This window comes from Chiloscyllium plagiosum, chromosome 25 (genome assembly GCF_004010195.1).
Source record: "Chiloscyllium plagiosum isolate BGI_BamShark_2017 chromosome 25, ASM401019v2, whole genome shotgun sequence".
NCBI classification, from domain to species: Eukaryota; Metazoa; Chordata; class Chondrichthyes; order Orectolobiformes; family Hemiscylliidae; genus Chiloscyllium; species Chiloscyllium plagiosum.
The window spans coordinates 53,712,973-53,732,593 of NC_057734.1; positions in this window are offsets into that span (position 1 = coordinate 53,712,973).

Consider the following 19,621-nt stretch of genomic DNA (forward strand, 5'->3'; position numbering starts at 1 on the left):
TGCAGAGTCTAACCAGGGACGGGAAGTGGTGGCATGGATCTGTTTATCAGTAACTCCATGAGAATGTGGAGGGTGCATTTTAGGGGGTAGCAGAGTCAGAATGGTGGGAGAGAGTAAGTGCGCTGGAGGGTTACAGCTTCGGGGGAACAAAGGGGAAAAATATTCCAGAGAAACTAGAATTGTCTGTTCTGAATTTCTAATCTGTACCTATTCATTTATATAGGGTGCTAGATGGTGAAGATTTGCAGACTGAAATCTCAAAATCATGTGCCAATCGTGATTGAGTCATCCAGAATTTGACAAACCATAGATGGGGAATTACTCGGCCAAAGTCCTGCAACACTCTACCTCCCAGCATTGTCGGTCTATCTGCACCAAATGGACTGCAATTGTTTCAAGATGGCAACTCACTACCATGTTCTCAAGGGTAACTAGAGATGGGGAATAAATGCTGGCTGAGCCAGTGATGCCCATATCCTGGAAATGGTTTCTATCTCTAGTTGCTGAAACCCGGTTGATGTTACTGCAGGATGATGAGGGGTGCTGAGTGCATCCTCCAGGAGGCAGCACCATCACATTATTCCTGCCCACACCCACACAGTAACACCGCAACATCACTAGAACAAAAGGCAGTGAAGCCAAAGGAGGACTTAGATATAGTTCTTCGAGGTAAAGTCATCAAAGGGGATTGGAACAAAGCAGGAACCGGAGACTGAGCTGGATGGTCAGCTGTTTCCCATTGAATGGTGAAGCAGAATCGAATGGCCGCCTCCTGCTGCTATCTCCCAGGTATGTATAAGCCATGGAGCCTGGGTCGGAAGAAGTAGGCAGGACAGGGATTCTCCAGGAGATTGCATCTCCACATCAGTTTTCAGTGAGGGATGGTTTGATGGATTTTATTTAACATTTGTCTATTATATTTTAAAAAAAACTTGCTCACCTTGTGTTAAAGTTTATTGCACAATAAATAAAAGAAAATATCTGAATATAACAGTTTTTAAAATTTCAATTGCCCTTTAGAACAAAATCCTGTCTCTTCCCGGACACCGTCACTTTCCAGTTACTCAAACTCCAGGGAAATATTCCCTCCCTGTCTGAACCTTTGGTTAGATTTAACTGCATTTCATTTATCATTCTGTGAGCTGTGAAGCTTTCTTTATTCCCCATTTCTCCTACCCAGAAGTTATCACACATAGCTGAGCAACCTTGCAACCATCAAAATCATCATTACATCATTTTTCTTTTTGATAACCTATAATCACCAGCAGTAAACCATTTGTGTAATCAATTGAATATTTATAAACAAAGCCCATTATGGGCAAAGCAAACCATCACAAGTGACAGAGTGGGAAGGGATTAAATCAAAGTAGAGTTGGGGGGAGGAGGAGGCAGCTGTGGAGATAAAGCACTGTATCCCCTGTGGTGCCCACCTCTATCTAAAGGCATCGAGAGCATTGATACAGACCACATGCTCCTTCTCCAAGGACACCCTGCTGTGAAGCCTTTATCCTCAATCATAGAATAGAATCCTAACAGTGTGGAAGGAGAGCATTGGCCCATCAAGCCCCACCGACCATCCGAAGAACATCACGCCCAGAACACTCCATCCCTGTAATACTGCATTTCCCATGGCTGATCTACCTAGTCTGCACATTCCTGGTCATTGTGGGCAATTTAGCATGACTGATCCACCTAACCTGCACATCTTTGGACTGTGGGAGGAAACCAGAGCACCTGGAGGGGACCCACACTATCATGGGGAGAATGTGGGAACTCCACACAGGCCGTTGGCCAAGGCTGGACTCCAACCTTGTACCTGATAGTGTGAAGCAGCCGTGCTACAATCACAATTTGAATCAAAACAGATGATTGCTGCTCCTTGTCACGTTGCTGTTTTTAGAGACTTACTGCCCAGAGAGACATCCTGAGGTTCATAAAGTGGCAATGTAAGTTCAGTCAACTCCAGCCCAGTTAATGTGGTAAACAACAAAAACATCAATACTCCAACAGTGTCATCATGTACAAGGTCCACTCCTAACATCAGAATCAGTGACCTGCAGTCCACACGGAGCAGGGGAATGACCACTTCCCTGTGAGCACTCACTGGTCTCTCAAGCATGTTGAAGACGCAGCAAATCCCTTGTCACACAGAGGGGTGAACAGCTCCTACCCAGAGAGAACCCGCTGGGGTCTCAGGGGATGGGATGAATCACTGAATCCCCTCTCCCACACTGACCATCTGAATGGCCTCTCCCCGTGTGGGCTCGCTGGGGACTCCGCAGATGCTGCATTTGAGTGAATCTCCCCCCACACTGGGAACAAGTGAATGACCTTTCCACAGAGTGAGCTCGCTGGTGTTTCAGCAGGTCAGAGGACTGAGTGAATACTTGCCCACACACTGAGAAGGTGAATGGCTCTCCCCGGTGGGAATGCACTAATGTCTCCGAAGGTGTGAGATTTGAATGAATCCTTTCTCACACATGGAGCAGGTGAAGGGTCTAAATCCTCTGTGCCATCTCTGGTGCCTCAGCAGATTGTAAGATCGAGTAAATCCCTTCCCATACGTGGGGCAGGTGAACGGCCTCTCCGCAATGTGACTGTGTCGGTGAGTGTCCCACTGGGTGGGGTAAGTGAATTCCTAATTCTGATGGAGTACGTCCTCCTGTTTTCTCAGTTGTTATTGACAATCTCATTCCCCTCGCACCAGAACCTGTTCCAGTGTTACAGAAACAGCAGAATAGTCAGCTGCAGCTGTTCACCTGACTGATCACTGGACACGAACGGTTCACTCTCCACAGATTCTGCCAGACCTGCTATTTTTTCCAGCAATTTCTGACTTTTTTTCTGATTTCCCAGCATTTGCAGATGTTTAGTTTTCCAATACTCATCTTGTCTGTTGCAGAGGAGTTTATTGATGAAGTTAGAGGGTTTTGAAAGTTGTACGTTAGGTCACACATCAGCTATGATCATCATGAATGGCAGGGCAGAGTTGAGGGGCTGAATGGCCTCCTCCTGTTCCAATGCAAGTTATCCAGCGGCAGCTTGTGGTAACATTTCCCCTCACTGCTCACTTAACCTCCATGTCGAACACACTGTTACTGACTGAACAAACCTCCTGTGTTTGAACTAAACCTGCTCATGTTCAGTGGCTCCCTCTCCTGCCACCCGGGTTTAACTCTCATCATGGAATGCTGTCTTGTATTACTGCGGGAATGCCCACAAGGACTAATCCTGGAGTCTGTATCCCCTGGGATCCACAATCACCGTTTATTTCCTTCTTCCTCTTTCATTCTGGCTATTGAGCTCTCGGTTTCAATCCTTTCTCCTGTCATGCTCTTCAACATGCCCATGTGGGAGGACGAGAGGTAGCTGGAAATTAACGAAGGGAAGTGGGGATTAGGCGGAATCACGAGGAGAGGTGACAGCAAAGACAGTTCTCATTGTAACGGCAGAGTTTTTCCGTGACCCAGTGAGTGGTGAGGCACCTTAGTTTGTGGGCGGAGACAGATTCAATCAGGGATTTGGTAAGACCCTCAGACATTCACCTTTCCATCTGATTGTTAACTCAGATAGAAAGAAAGGTGCACATTTAGATAGCACCTTTAATGATCTGGGGAATTGAAACATGCTTCCAACCCAATGATTTCAACCACAAATCTCTGAAAACACAGACACAAAGCTTTCTATTTGTACCAGGCTGTCTCTGAGCCTCCTCTATTCTTGAGAAAAGCGTTTTGAGCTGTTCAGCCTTTCCTGGTGATTATAACCACTATGTTCCTGTAAGATTTGTTATTGAACCTTTATTTCCCTGTTCCTTGTGAGTGATGAAAGTAGCATAAACAGTTCCTGACCTGTGAGGGGTTTCGGTTGCAGTATTAATATTTACAAATCCATTCCCACCCTCACACACAGTGTGAAATTGATGTAAAACTGAAGGGAAGGAGTGAGTGAGCACCCACAGAATCATATGTATCTGAGTGGAATGAACCTGGCATGAGGAAAATGGGACAACAATCACAACTAGTTAGAATCTCAGAATCCACTGGGTGCAGAAAGAGTCTATTCGGCCCATCGAGTCTGTAATGACCTGCTCACCCACCCTACCCAGATAACCCTACATTAAACATGCCTCGCCCAACCCACCTAAATTGCACACTGCGGCCATGTTAGCATTGCTAATCCAGTAACGTTACACATCTGTGGGAGGGTCACAAATTACATCCAAATGCTCGGAATTGTGGATGAAGGCTCACAAATACTTGACTCTGATACAAATGCTCTGCTTTTCAAAATAAAATCTGGGGGAAACTGCAACCGGAAAGATTTCTGATTATCTTAGGAGGAAGAGAATTCAAACTCGCGCTATTGACCCAGGGGATGCAGTGAAAGTTACAGATGTCTGGGAACCATCAAAAATTTAACAGGTTGTGAGCAAGGTGGGAGTGAGACAAGGACATAAAGACAGTCTGTCACACGGGGGAAGGCAGGATACATTAAATAGCAGAAATGCTAGTCCCTCAAGGCCACGGGGAATGGAGTTAGGGCTGGGAATGAAACAAGGAAACAAGGTGTGCAGCTGTCAAAGAAATATGTTAAAAAAACAGATAATAAAAGCATAGAGGGCAGAGTTCAGTCTGAATTTTTTGCTGTCAATGGTGAGTACAAAAAGCTGTAAAGCGTGGGGAGTTCTATTACAAGCCAACACATACCCAGGATTGGCCAAGTGTGCTGTAACTTGCTGATATATTTTTTCTGACATTTGTAGTTAAAGTCTGATGACGCTAGTAACTTTTCAAATTGGATTGGAGTTTAATATTCTGGAGAAATGTCAAATAAATCACATTGATCACATTCTGCAGATCTTAGTCCATAACCCTGAATGTTCCCGCATTTCAGTTACATCCATGTCCTGCCGGTGAGACAGGATATATAGGGATGGTGACGTTGGTGTCTAGGACATTGTAAGCTATGATTCTGTGCGTATGACTGTGTCAGCTTGTTGCTTGACTAGTTTGCGTTCCAGCTCACCCAATAAGATATTAGCAGGGTGAGACACTACAGTTGGAGTTCCTCTGGTCGCCAGTTCCTTTCCTTTCTGCTTTTTAAAAATGTCATTCTCTCTCACTCTCCCCTTTGCAGATTCTGACACAAGTGTCTCAACATTGAATCATGACAAAATTAAAAAAAAACATGTCTCTACAAGAAAACCAATGGAGGAAAATATATTATTCTTGCATCAACTGCATTTTTAAACAACAACAACAGCGGCCTGTCCCTGCCGCCTCCGGTTGTCAGTTTCAGCTGTCCGCTGTAGTGGACATTATAGGGCAAGCCAAACAAAGAACAACCAGGGAATTCCTATAAGCATGGCACTCATCAACAAACTCCATCAACAAACATATCGCCCTGGACCCAATATACCGGCCACTACAGCAGACAGCTGAAACTGACAACCGGAAGCGGCAGGGACAGGCCACTATAAATGCCGGAGGAAACACCACAGAAGCGCTTCACAGGAGGCTCCCAAGCACTGAGGATGTCACATAGAGAGGGGACGAAACGTTTGCAACAAAAATTAGTTTAGTCTTGCTAACAACTACAGAGAAGTTTATATTTGAATTTAATCCAATCTTCCCTAGTACCTATACAGTAATATAAAAATCCATTTTATTTCCAATCAACACACCGTCAAAAGAATCCATTATTTCTGATGCAACACGCACTGTTAAAAAAAAGACTTTTGCTCATTTGAATGATCTGTGCAATCCCAGCCTTATAAATTTAGAAAATCCTAATTACCTTTCCCTTCAACAATTCTTGTTCATTTTTGCAGATTGCACAGTCAAACAGCAAGATGAAATTTATCATCATTCATAAGTATGCTAATAGAATCTTGAAAATCTGTATGTTGCTCATATATATATGTTCATTTCAGTCCATAGAATATAGAACAGTACAGCACAGTACAGGCCCTTTGGCCACGATGTTGCTCTGATCTTTTATCCTACTCTAAGATCAAACTAACCAACATGCCCTTCATTTACTATCATCCATGTGCCTATCCAAGAGTCGCTTAGATGTCCCTGATGGATCTAAATCTACTACCACCACTGGCAGTGCATTCCACATACTCACCACTACCTATAAAGAAACTATCTCTGACATCTCCCCACAAATTCCCCCATTCACCTTAAAATTATGCCACTTTGTGGGGAAAAGTCTTTCATTATCCACTCTATCAATGCCTCTCATCATCTTACACACAGCTATCAAGTAAACTCTCATCTCTTTCACTGCAATGACCAAAGCCCCAGCTCTGTCAACCTTTATTCAGAAGACATGCCTTCCAGTCCAGGCAACATCTTGATAAATCTCATCTGCACCTTCTCTAAAGCTTCTGCATCCTTTGTCTAATGAGGTGATCAGAACAGAACACAATATTCCACGTGTAGTCTCATCAGGGATCCATAGAGCTGCAGCATAACCTCGTGGCTCTTAAACCCAATCTCCCCGCTAATGAAAGCCAACACACTATGCACCGTCTTCATAATCCTATCACCTTGGATGTCAGCTATGAGCGATGTATGGATATGCACCCCACGATCCCTCTGTTCCTCCACATTGTCAAGAATCCTGCATTTAATCTGAAATATGCATTCAAATTTGAAATTCCAAAATGAATAACTTCACATTTTCCCAGATTGAACTCCATCTACCGCTTCTCAGCCCAGCTCTGCATCCTGTCAATGTCCTCGAGCAACCGACAAAAGCCCTCCACACTATCCACAACTCCACCAACCCTCGTATCATTGGCAAACTTCCTAACCCACCCTTCCACTTTCTCATCCAAGTCATTGATAAAAATCACAAAGAGCAGAGGTCCCAAAACTAATCCCTTCAGAACACCATTGGTCACCGTGCTCCAAGCTGAAAACTATCCATGTAATCTCACCCTGCCTTGTATGGGCCAGCCAATGTATTATCGAAACAGGCAGGTTTCACTGTATCCCATGCCTCATTACTTTGTAAATGAGCCTATCATGTGGAACCTTATCAAACACATTGCTAAAATCCATATACACCACATCCACTACCTCACGAATGTGTTTGTCACATCCTCAAATTATTCAATAAGGTTTGTGAGGCATAACCTGCCGCTCACAAAGCCATGCTGACCATCTGTAATCAATCAATGCTTTTTCAAATAATGATAATTCCTGTCTCTCAGAATCCTCTCCAATAATTTGCCAACAACTGTTGTAATACTGACTCATCGATGATTCCCAGGATTATCTCAATTGCCTTTCTTGAATAAGGGAATAACGTTTGTCACTCTCCAATCATCTGGTATGACTCCAGTGGGCAGTGAGGATGCAAAGATCATTGCCAAAACACAGTAATCCCTTGCCTCCCTTCCCATAACAACCTAAGTTATATCCTTTCTGGCCCGGGGACTTATCTATTCCCAAGGTTTTTCAATATTTTCAGCATATTCTCCATCTTAGCATTGACCTGTTCGAGCATAACAGCCTGTTTCACGCTGTCCTCACAAAGGACAAGGTCCCACTCACTCATGAATACTGAAGCAAAGTCCTCATTAAGGACCTCCCCTACCTCCTCTGACTCCTGGCACAAGTTTGCTTCACTATAAGGGGTATAAATGTGGAATTATGCCTCAGCACTGAATTAATGTAGAGATATTGCAGTGAACAATCACTCGATTACTTTGAATATTGAATATTTTAACTGAGAAAACACAGTTGAATTGATTTGATTACATTTCACGTCATGCTAACGTTTATTGTATTTCGAACCACAATAAAAGTTTCCATTTTACATATATGAAACTAACTTAAATTAATCACACGCTTATGTGAGGAAAATAGAATTAGCATCTGCTTGTTCCTCCCTTTATCAATGACTGTTCATTTTGAAATTGTGGAAGTTGTACATTGTTGAAAGGAAGGGAACTTGTCTTCAGCTGAATTTTCACAATGAATGACTGATGCATTTTTAAAATCAAAGTACAATGATCACGCAATTTTGTCAATTTGTCTTTCAAAGAAATGTCATGAGATTCCTCTTTATTTAAGACTATCATTCATTCATTCATTCTATTGTTATTGTAAAATATTGTTTAATTCCCAGTCCATTACACACAGAAACTACCTAAGTAATTTCCATTCGAATTACTACAATAAACAGCTGATTAGGTTTCATTTGTGTCACCACTTTAAACATAATATTGCAGCCCTGCCGTCCTGAGAGGGAACATTATGAAAGGAGCTTGTGGAGCTGTGGTAGTGTCTCTATTACTAGTCCCGAGGGAAGCTTTCAAATCACACCTTCAACAGAAATATATCAAGAGCTGCTCTGAATGTTGATTAGAGAGTAACTAAGCACAGATTGAACTGCTTTTCAATCCAACATTAGATCTGCTTTTATCTATTATATCAATAATCACAAAATCTGATATTAATTGTGTCAGGTTACCAAGAAATATGTGTTGGAAAATTCGCTTTAGCCACTTTGCTTTTACAAAAGACTTACATCTGTCCCTGTTTTCTCTAACTGAAAGAAATCTGAAGAGGAATTTCACTTTTTCGAGAAAAGGGGAGGTGTTTCCCATATAAATTAATACTTCCTCGATTTACCCCTTTTCAGTTAATGTAAGGTTTCATAATAACGCTCTACTTTCGGATAGTGGGGATATCTGTATCTAATTCTGTCACTTATAAATTCCTGGAGAATATTTGAAAATGTTGCAGAATTAAAGATTACGATGTCTTAGCAATGAGATTGATCTTTTTTTGTTGCAAAGGGGCAAGTCCAAACAATTGAAACACATTAAACATTATTCTCTCGTGCTATAAATTGGAAATAAAGTTGATATCTTCTTCAGTAAACTAACAAATACTACCACCTATTACTTGTGGTAGCCTATCACCTATCAGCTGATTACCTACTTTGTAACTAAATGTTGTGATTCATCGAAATATTACTCTGACCTTTGATCAGTGAATTTGTAATTGTTGTTCAGTTTATGAATTGTCAGAAACGTGTTTTTATTTTTCCATTCACCTGTTCATTTTGACCGTAAGATTGAAATGTTTTGAAAATATTGGAGTTTGTTCATTTAAAAATAAGGTTTGCACATCTCTCACATATCTCACTTCTTGTATTATGATTCAAGAATATTTCCTGGTGGAATTCGAGTAAATTCCAAATATTTGTTGACTTCAAATAAGGTCTTTAACACCCAGTTATCAATCTGTTGTTAATGTTTCAGCTGTTTACATTGAATTTGATTAGATACTTATTCAGAGAGATCAACTAACAATTATAAACTATTTGCAGGATTGTTGAATTGAAAGAAAGATACACACGGGCAAACATTTTTTGGAAGGCATTGCTTTTTCATTTAAATGTGTAGGCTGTTCAAGATTTCTATCTCGCCTTCCATTGGTTTTCTTGTCGAGAATGCAAATTTATAGTTCATGTGAATTTTAATGTGTTTTGTATTTTGAGATTTGTATCAGATTTAAGAAGAAAAGGAGAAACAATTAACATGAAAACTTTAGTGAATAGAAAGTGAAGTAAATTAAATTGACAGAGGCAACTTTTAGTATAATCTCTGGATATTCAGTCAAATATTTCTAATGTCAAGAGCGTGGTGCCGGAAAAGCACAGCATTCGAGGAGAAGCAGAATCAACGTTTTGGGCATAAGCCCTTCATCAGGAATCTTTTCTGATGACGGCCTAATGCCCGACAGGTCGATACTCCTCCTCTTTGGATGTGCCTGCCCTTTTCCAATGCCACACTCTTGGCTCTGATCTTCAGCTTCAGCTTTCCTCACTTTTTCCGAATATATTTAATGAATGTGAACTGAAAAGGTTAGCATCAGCAGTTGAACAAGACCAAGTTAACACATTTTTTTGCAATATTTATAGAGAAAACCTGTTTGAGAACAAGCAGCAAATCAGATCGAATAACATCTCTTGCCTTTAGAACCCTTGGCCATTCATAATAAAGAATAACCATGCTTTGAACAACCAGTATGTTATATAACGACTGAACTGAAATACCACAGACAACGATTGCATTTATTGGAGGGAATGATAACCAGATCATTACTGTGATAATGGCGATTGATCTCAGGAAGAGTAAGATATTTACTGTGATTATCCCACTGAACAGTAATTAGATGGTCATGAAGATCTTTGTGTGGCTTTATGTGCAGTGTTTTGTTTGAACATTGATTTCAGTAACATTGAGATATTTTACAAGATTGACAATTGACTGTTAAAGATAAGTTTTAAAGGCAACATTTTTGTTAAAATGTCAGTTTTGTTTAGCGAAACACAATTCTAATTATATGGAATCCCTATTGTGTAGAAACAGGCCATTTAGCCCAACAAGTCTACACTGACGTTCCAAAGAATAATCCACTCAACACCATTCTGCTCTCAGATTACTGGACATTTACCCCTGACTAATGCACCTTACCTACACATCCCTGAACAGAACGGGCAGTTTAGCATGGCCAATTTACATAATCTGCACATTTTTGGATTGTGGGAGAAAACCAGAACATGAAAACTCCACACAAACATGTGGCCGAGGATGGAATGAAACACATTTGCATAACACTGTAAGACACAAGTGCTAACCACTGATCCTCTGTTCTCAATGCCCAGCCCCCATGCAAGAAGTGAAATAAGTAAGAAAAGTGCAAAACAAACAGTAAAAATCTCTAACAAATCACGAATGTACAATAATTAGAAAATCAATATGATCAAAGGACACAACAATGTTCAGGTGAATTGCATTGTTTAATTACAAATTTGGGAATGAGCTAACTAATGAGTAACGGGAAATGTCATTTTTTTTATTTCACTGATGAAGACATTGACTTGCTTTTCATCTTTGGAACACGACAGAATAGTGATTTATGTGCCTGAAATGTTTGAATTAAGCACTTTCTTATAAAAGAAATCAGTACAATCACATCGACTTCTTCATCTTTAAGACTCAAACATCATCAAATACTTTCCAGGAATTTAGAACCAGCAAAATTAGTTAAGTTGGTTTCTTGGGAACTCGAAGAGAATAAACAGCAGATTCTGTGAATTAATCATTCAATGCGATTATTCAGCTGAAGACAACATCCCTTCTTCGCAAAAATGCTCAACTTCGAAAAATTCAAAATGCATTGTCATTGTTTACTGAAACAATACAGAGATGTTAATTCTTTTTCATTTGACTAAACAAAATGCAGGAATTTTTACATGATTTTGTTGCATGATAAATACCTAAATCTTATTGTTATTAGAAGTACAATAAATGTTCGCATCGAAGTGAACTATATTTAAATGAATTCAACTATGTTTCCGCGGGTAAAATAAGAATTAATATTAACAATAATTGAGAGATTGTACACTACAATATATTTAGCTATTTATGTGAAGAGCCGTAATTCCACATTTGCAGCAAATACTGGATTGAATGATTATTAGGTATGAGCAACAACTGATTTATAAAAGTCGATCAATGAATTTAGAAATAATGAGAAATCTCATTTTGCCATGTGACTGAGGAATATGTGCAAACAAACATGAATTATTGCAGTGAAAAACAATTGCAGATCTGTGAATTTAAAGTCTGTGATTATGGAGATCATTCAAATAAGCAAACATCAGATATTCATAATTAATGTTGGATGGGAAGTCCTTGGGTCCATCGTGGGAAACTTGACCAGAAAATAAAGTTTCATATTGCAGTGTTGGTACTCAGAAACAGTTGGTCAAATTAAAATGTGAATCTCACTTTACTTGTTCAAAAGACTTCCTTAAATAATTGCGCAAATATTATCATGACAATGGCTTGATAATGTTGTTATATGAGCAATTAAATTGATTCAATATTTCAAAAACACTTTGCTGTGATGTTGATTGAATATTTATTAAAATTGGTAAATTGTGGAATACAATATAGTAATTAGCTTTATGAATTGAAGAAAAAATTAGCCATTCAGTGATTATAGAACAATTTTTTCTTTCTTTACTAAATACAGGTAACACAAGAAATATGAATTTCTATCAAATGGTTTCCTCATGGAGACATGTTATTTTAATTTAGATGATTAATATTATGATCAGAGTTCAGACATTTGTGTCAAAATTTGGAAGGAAGTTAATAGATAATGAAAGTGAGCATGAAAGTGAACAAATGATGCAGACATTTGGTACATAAAGGAATTATAATAATTGTATCATTATTGTACAGTGGTGAATAATGTTGGAATAGAAAAGGCAAAAAGAATCAACATGTTTAAAACAGTTCTTTTCTTACAATTAACTAAAACCAATAATCATTTTGTAGAGCGCGTGATTTGGAAAAAAAAAACAGTCATTTACTTTGTTATATAAGCTGAAAACTAATTCCATTTTGCAAAAATGGAGACTTTCCCAAATTCAAAGTTTAGGTTTGCTGAATTATACCACAAAAATTGTTGTAATTTGAAATATCCCTTGCACACAAATGTAAAATAAGCAAACTTAAAGATTTTTAGAATGACAAAACGTTTGTTGTTTGCATGATTGTATGACAGTCAATATCCGTGATAACGTAGAAGCATTGTTTTAGGCAACATAAATCATCTTTAACTACTGAACTGACATAGAAGATATCAGTTGCAATTGTTGCATGGAATAGTAAACAAATGCTTACTGTTGTCATTGGTTTCAGGAGCAATAAGGTACTTACTCGGGTTATTCTGCTGAACAATAATCAGATGGTTATGAAAGTCTTTGTGTAGCTCCATGTGTACTGTTTAGCGTGAACATTGGTTTCAATAAAATTGAGATATTGATTGATAATTGGATGTGAATGATCTGATTTAAAATCTGACAGTTTTTTTTTATATACTACGATTGCTGAGTGAAATGTTCTTAAACCATCATGGAATCAATGGGATAAGTGAGAGTTGGCAAATCCAACTTTCAAATGAACACAACCTGATATCTTCACACCATTTCAATGTCACATTCAATATAAATAGATGACTGGAAAGCTAAAATCAAATCTCACAAAATTCATAAACTGACTAGTAATTAAAAAAAGATAAATAATATCATGTGACATTTGTTTATTTTACTGAAGAATTAATTGATCTTTTCTCATATTTATACCACTGGAACATAAAATCCTATGTGTTGTTTTAACTAAGATCTACAGAACAAGAGAAAATTAATGACTATCATGACTTCGTATATTTCAGCTTTATGACTGCAACATTCTCAAATATTTTCCGAGGAATATTGATTGAGTGGAATTAGATACATCTTGCTGTTAGTGACCAGAAGAAAGTATATTGCAGATACTGTGATTATTGGAATGAACGATGATACCTCCTTATAATCTACTGATATTGTGATTGGATATACAGTAAATATCAGCATAGAATAAATTATAATCAAATCAATTCAAAAATGTTTGCAAGTTGAAAATAAATACAATATTAACAATGATTGAGAGATTGCACTTTGCAATGTCCTTGCAGTATTTATTGTACGGAAGCATAATTCTACATTTATACCCCTTATTGGATTGCACAATTATTATATATAAGATATATTGGCAACGAAGGGGTTTTAAAAATCATATTCGTGAATTTGAGAATAATGAAATATATCATCTTGATATTAGACTGAGTAATATATAGAAATGAAGAATAATATTGCAGGGAAACATAATTGGAGCTCTCTGAATTTCAAAGGCTGAGATAATTGTAATCTTTCAAATGAGCAAAAATCAGATATTTACAAAGAATTTTGCAAGGGATATTATTAGTCGTTTAGTATTTGGATTGGCCTGAACAAATAGGTATTAATATAGTAGCATTGACAATAAGAAATAATAAAAGAAATTTTAAAAAACACTGCATGTTTACAAAGTCTAAGTTAAATTGCTGTGTAATTATTGTAATTGATAAATGCCTTTATAATCCTGACAGATAAATTGACTTAATATTTTGAAAGCACTTTGCTCTGATGTTGATTGGATATTAATTAAGGTTACGAAACTGAAAATTAAAGCATAAAACTTAGCTGGACGGTTTGAAAAACATCATTCAGCAGCAATTGAAAAAAACAGATTTTATTCAAAAATGCAGGCAATGCAAGAGTTATATGCTTCCAATAGCTTTCTTGAAGAGTCATGTTAATTTTGTTAATTTAATTTTTATCACAATAAAGGTTTCAATATTTACTTCAGAATTAGGAGCAAAAGTTTTAGGCCATGAAAATGACTATTATTGTGAACAGACTGTAATGTCAATGACATTTGGTACGGAAAGGAATGCTCATAATTGTGTGATTATTATTCACTGCCAACTAACATGGAAGGAAAAGGGAAATTGTCAACATTTCCAAGCATTTTTTTCTTGTAATGAAATGAAAATAAAAATAATTTTGGAGGGCACCTGGTTTGAAAAAAAGAAACAATCATATCATGTGACATTTGAGCGGAAGACTAGTTCCCGTTTCCTCGATTGTAGTCTTCACAATAATTTAAAACTTCGTGTTGTTTGAACTAAAGAACAAATGGATATAATCAAATTGTTTTCTTGTACACCAAAAAAAAGCAAATGTAAAGCAATTTTATCATGAAAATGATATCACTCTGAGTGTAATAATTTCACACACAATAGATGTATGTATTGAATTGAAATGTGAGCATAGCTGTAGAAGTGTTTTCCCCTGAAAGGGAATGAAGACTCTGGAGGCAGGCTGAGCTCAGGCATGTGGATGATGTTTACTCACGCAGTGTGAGAAACAAAGCTCACTCACTTCAATAATTGCAGTCCGAGACGAAAATCTGAATCAGCAGTGTCCTTTATTTTACACTTGCAAGTGGGTTTAATGTCCCCAAGGCAGGGACAAAAACACACCAAATTCAACAAACTCTCGAAATTTATATAATTCGGGTCCCTACATATATTTTCTTATTTCATTGTTTCCCCCCCACGCCCCCCATTTACATCATTCACTTCCCTAAGACTGATCCCACCACCCCTGCTTATCTGGCCTTGTCCGTGATAGAATGCTTGACTCTGGCCTCAAAAGGTCGTTTGACGTCATCCCACTGCAGGTCATCGTTAGGCATATTCTTTCTTCATCAGTGTCTATTCTTTCCATCTGGGTCTCTCCCGAGACCACTCTAATCTTTATGACCTCTTTAATTAGGGTTTGTTCCTATGTCTCTGTAAAAGTGGGAAACCTACTGTTTGTACAGGCTTTCTAGCTTGACCGCATCCCCTCACAACACCTTATCTATTTGCCCATAATAGCTACCATTGTTTTGCAATCACGTTTCATGCTGACATACCATTTTTAACTGATACGAAAACAATTATATATTTCCTCCACATAGTTTCAATTCTTGTTGACTCAGCTCTTGGCTGAAACAATTACACACTGATGTGAGTTCATTTACTCTGTATCAGAAATTATAATTGCAGAAATAACATTAATTTACCTATATCCCACATGCAGCAATCAGTAAATGAAGGGATCATCCCCCGAGGCCAATCTCGGAAGGGAGATTCATGACACACGGTAACATGTACAGTAAAAATCAGCATTTTTAAGGACTTTCTGTATCTCAATGGCCACATGCACTGTGGTTACAGCCCTCTCCTCCTCACCCAATTCAAACACTTAATCGCAGATGGACATTCTAATGGACATTCCCAAATTCCTTTCATCTCATGTTGTTTAACAGGTACGATAATCTCCAGGCTTTGGGATCTTTCCACACATTTTATTAATTCAGATTCCAAAGTTATTACTCCACTCCCTCGGGCCTCTCAGGGTGCCTTATCAGTTGGGACTTTTTTGAATTCTGCTATTCATTATATTTTATTTTATCAAACTCAATTACTTCTCATATTGCTCACTGTCCTAATTATATATGTACAAAGAAATACAAAAGACAGTTAGTTTTAACTTATTTGCTATAAGATTAGTAATATGACTTGTGTTACAATGTTCGTTACATTGTATGAAATTATCCAGCTACTCTTACTGTCAGGACTTTATAATTAATGGGCAGTCAACATCATACCTTGAAGTTAATTTCTAAAACTAGCTAACTGCACATCTAAGTCTAAATGCTTTTCTATAATGTTTTTTTTGATAGGCATTGGTTACATTTATGTTACAAATTACCCCTATTATTCTCAGGAATCTGTAATTTGAACCTTTATTTAATATTCTTAGTAACTTTAAAATAATAACTATTTCTGACAAACGAATTCTTCTATTGTCGCGATAGCTGATTAGAAATCTCATATAGCTGCCGGTCATATGTAAAAATTAACAGCATCTGGTGGAGTGTAATGGGTGGCATGGTGGCACAGTGGTTCGCACTGCTGCCTCACAGCGCCAGAGACCCGGCTTCAATTCCCGCCTCAGGCGACTGACTGTGTGGAATTTGCACATTCTCCCCGTGTCTGCGTGGATTTCCTCCCACAGTCCACATGTGCAGATTAGGTGAATAGGCTATGCTAAATTGCCCGTAGTGTTAGGGGCAGGGGTAAATGTAAGGGAATGGGTCTGGGTGGGTTGCGCCTCGGCGGGTCGGTGTGGACTTGTTGGGCCGAAGAGCCTGTTTCCACACTGTAGGTAATCTAAACTCAAAAAAAAATCAGACGTCACTTAGTATGTAAGGCCGAATATTAATCCAATGATTTCTGTGAACATTCAAATTAGAAAGGTACAGATGCTACCTGTGAGTGTTGGATGGGGAGTCATTAGTTAGCTTGTGTTTGTGTTGACCTGGAATGAGAGAACTATTATTCCTTTTTAATATTGATACGAATAAATAATGGATTAAATTAAAATGTGAATTAGGCGACGTTTGTTACAAAACCTAAACTGAATTACTGTGAGATTTTTGGAGAGACAATGCATTGATAATTAATTTTAGAACTTTGGCAAAGTAAATGATTCAATATTTCCAAACGGGTTTGCTCTGATGTTGACTAGATATTTCTTAATCTGTCAGTTGAGAATACAAATTCTGGCATGATGATGTGGGTGGCACGGTGGCGCAGTGGTTAGCACTGCCGCCTCACAGCGCCAGAGACCCGGGTTCAATTCCCAACTCAGGCGACTGACTGTGTGGAGTTTGCACATTCTCCCCGTGTCTGCGTCGGTTTTCTCCCACAATCCAAAGATGTGCAGGTCAGGTGAATTGGCTATGCTAAATTGCCCGTAGTGTTAGGTAAAGAGGGGTGGCAGGTCGGTGTGGACTTATTGTGAATAATCTAATCATTAGACATTCAGTGAACGTTGATCAGAAATGGTTTGTCATTCAAAATTTTCCGATCTTCAAGGTTTCTATACTTGGTTCCTTAGCTTTTCTGACATATGAGTCAGAATTATAAAGAAAATAAGTCAATAAGGAAGATTTATTTTCACAGAAACATACAGTCAACAGCATTTATCAAGGTATTTGTTTCAATATTTTCCCTGAAAAAACGGATAAATACGTTTAATGGGGATCTGTTGACAACGTAATGAGCCACAATTACATTTTTATCATAATTTTTCGGTTGGAAACCTTTCAGAAAAAGATTCCTATATTTAAGACTTGCTTCATCTCGATACATGTTACGAGTAGTATCCTCAGTCAGAAGTAATAAGGTGTCATCATTGGTCTGGGAAAGATGTAGTGTGTAAATTATAATAAGGTGTCTGTTACATATCTTTGGATCTGGTGAGACTGTGATGTTTGCTGTGATTATTCATCCTGGGAACAATAAGATACGTACGAAGTGTTTTTCACCAAACAGTAATTAGGTGGTCTTGAAGACCATTACGAGTACTTTGATTTCAATAATGTTGAGCTGATTTCCATGATCTGGGAAATGTTTCACAACATTTTACCAAAATTCTGGATTCTAAGCATTTAATGGGTTTCGTGCAAACACCCTTCACTTGTCGTCATTCTCAAGCGAGGTGTCTGACGCTTAGGCACTGGCTGCAAGTTAAGGTGCCAGGAAGTCTGCTTAAAACTCTCCAAAGCACAACTCTCGGGCTGGTTGTAACTGGATCTCTAGAAATGTTGTGACTTCTTTAACCGGGCTTTCCACTGTTTTTTGGAACTGGTTATTTTGTCAAATGTTTGCTTTAGTTTGACCTTTTTAGCTCTGATTTCTCAAGCTTTAGGAATAATTAGAATGTTCAATTATGGGCCACAGGTCACTTGACCTTAGTGGACAGGTAAAATATGGTTCCCTTATTGTTTTAATAACAAATTGAGAATGAATCTTTGCATTTTAACAAATAAATGTTTCAATTTTTCAGTGGTTTAAATTGATGTTGATTAGGTACTCATTAAGAGAGATCAACTGACAATTATAAGCTATTTGCAGGATTATTGAATTGAAAAACGGAGACAGACGTGCAGCGATTTTTTGGAAGGCATTGCTTTTTCATTCAAATATCTTTGCTGTTCAAGAGATCTATGCAGCTGTTCATTGGTTCTCTTGTCCAGATATTAATTTATATTTCATATCGCTTTTATTGTGCCGGAGTTTTGAGATTTGTATCAGATTAAGAAGAAAACGAGGAGCTATTAAATTGAGAACTTGATGAATAGAAAGCACAGTAAATTTGAATTACCGAGGAAAAAGCGAGTATTTGCTCCAAATATTTTTTTATGTTGAAAGTGTGGTGGTGGAAAAGCACAGCCGATCAGGCAGCATCCATGGAGCCGGAGATTCACGATACAACATAGAACATAGAACAAGACAGCACAGAACAGGCTCTTCGGCCAATGATGTTGTGAGAAACAAAGCTCACTCACTTCAATAATTGCAGTCCGAGACGAAAATCTGAATCAGTAGTGTCCTTTATTTTACACTTGCAAGTGGGTGTAATGTCCCCAAGGCAGGGACAAAAACACACCAAATTCAACAAACTCTCGAAATTTATATAATTCGGGTCCCTACATATTTTTTCTTATTTCATTGTTTCCCCCCCCCCCCACCCCATGCCCACCATTTACATAATTCACTTACCTAAGACTGATACCACCACCCCCGCTTATCCGGCCTTGTCCGTGATAGAATGCTTGACTCTGGCCTCATAAGGTCGTTTGACGTCATCCCACTGCAGCTCATCGTTAGGCATATTCTTTCTTTATCAGTATCTATTCTTTCCATCTGGGCCTCTCCGGAGGCCACTCTGATATTTATGACCTCTTTAATTAGGGTTTGTCCCTGTGTCTCCGTACAAGAGGGAAACAGATGTTTTTACCTCCTGTTATACAAGCCGAGGTCATTCCCTTTCAACTTCTTATCTATTTGCCCATACATTTACCATTGTTTTGCAATCACGTTTCATGCTAACATACCACTTTTAACTGATACGAAAACAATTATATATTTCCTTTACATAGTTTCCATTCTTGTTGACTCAGCTCTTGGCTAAAACAATTACACACTGATGTGGGTTCATTTACTCTGTATCAGAAATTATAATTGCAGAAAGAACATTAATTTACCTATATCCCACAATGTTGTGCTGAACATTTGTCCTAGCTTAAGCACCC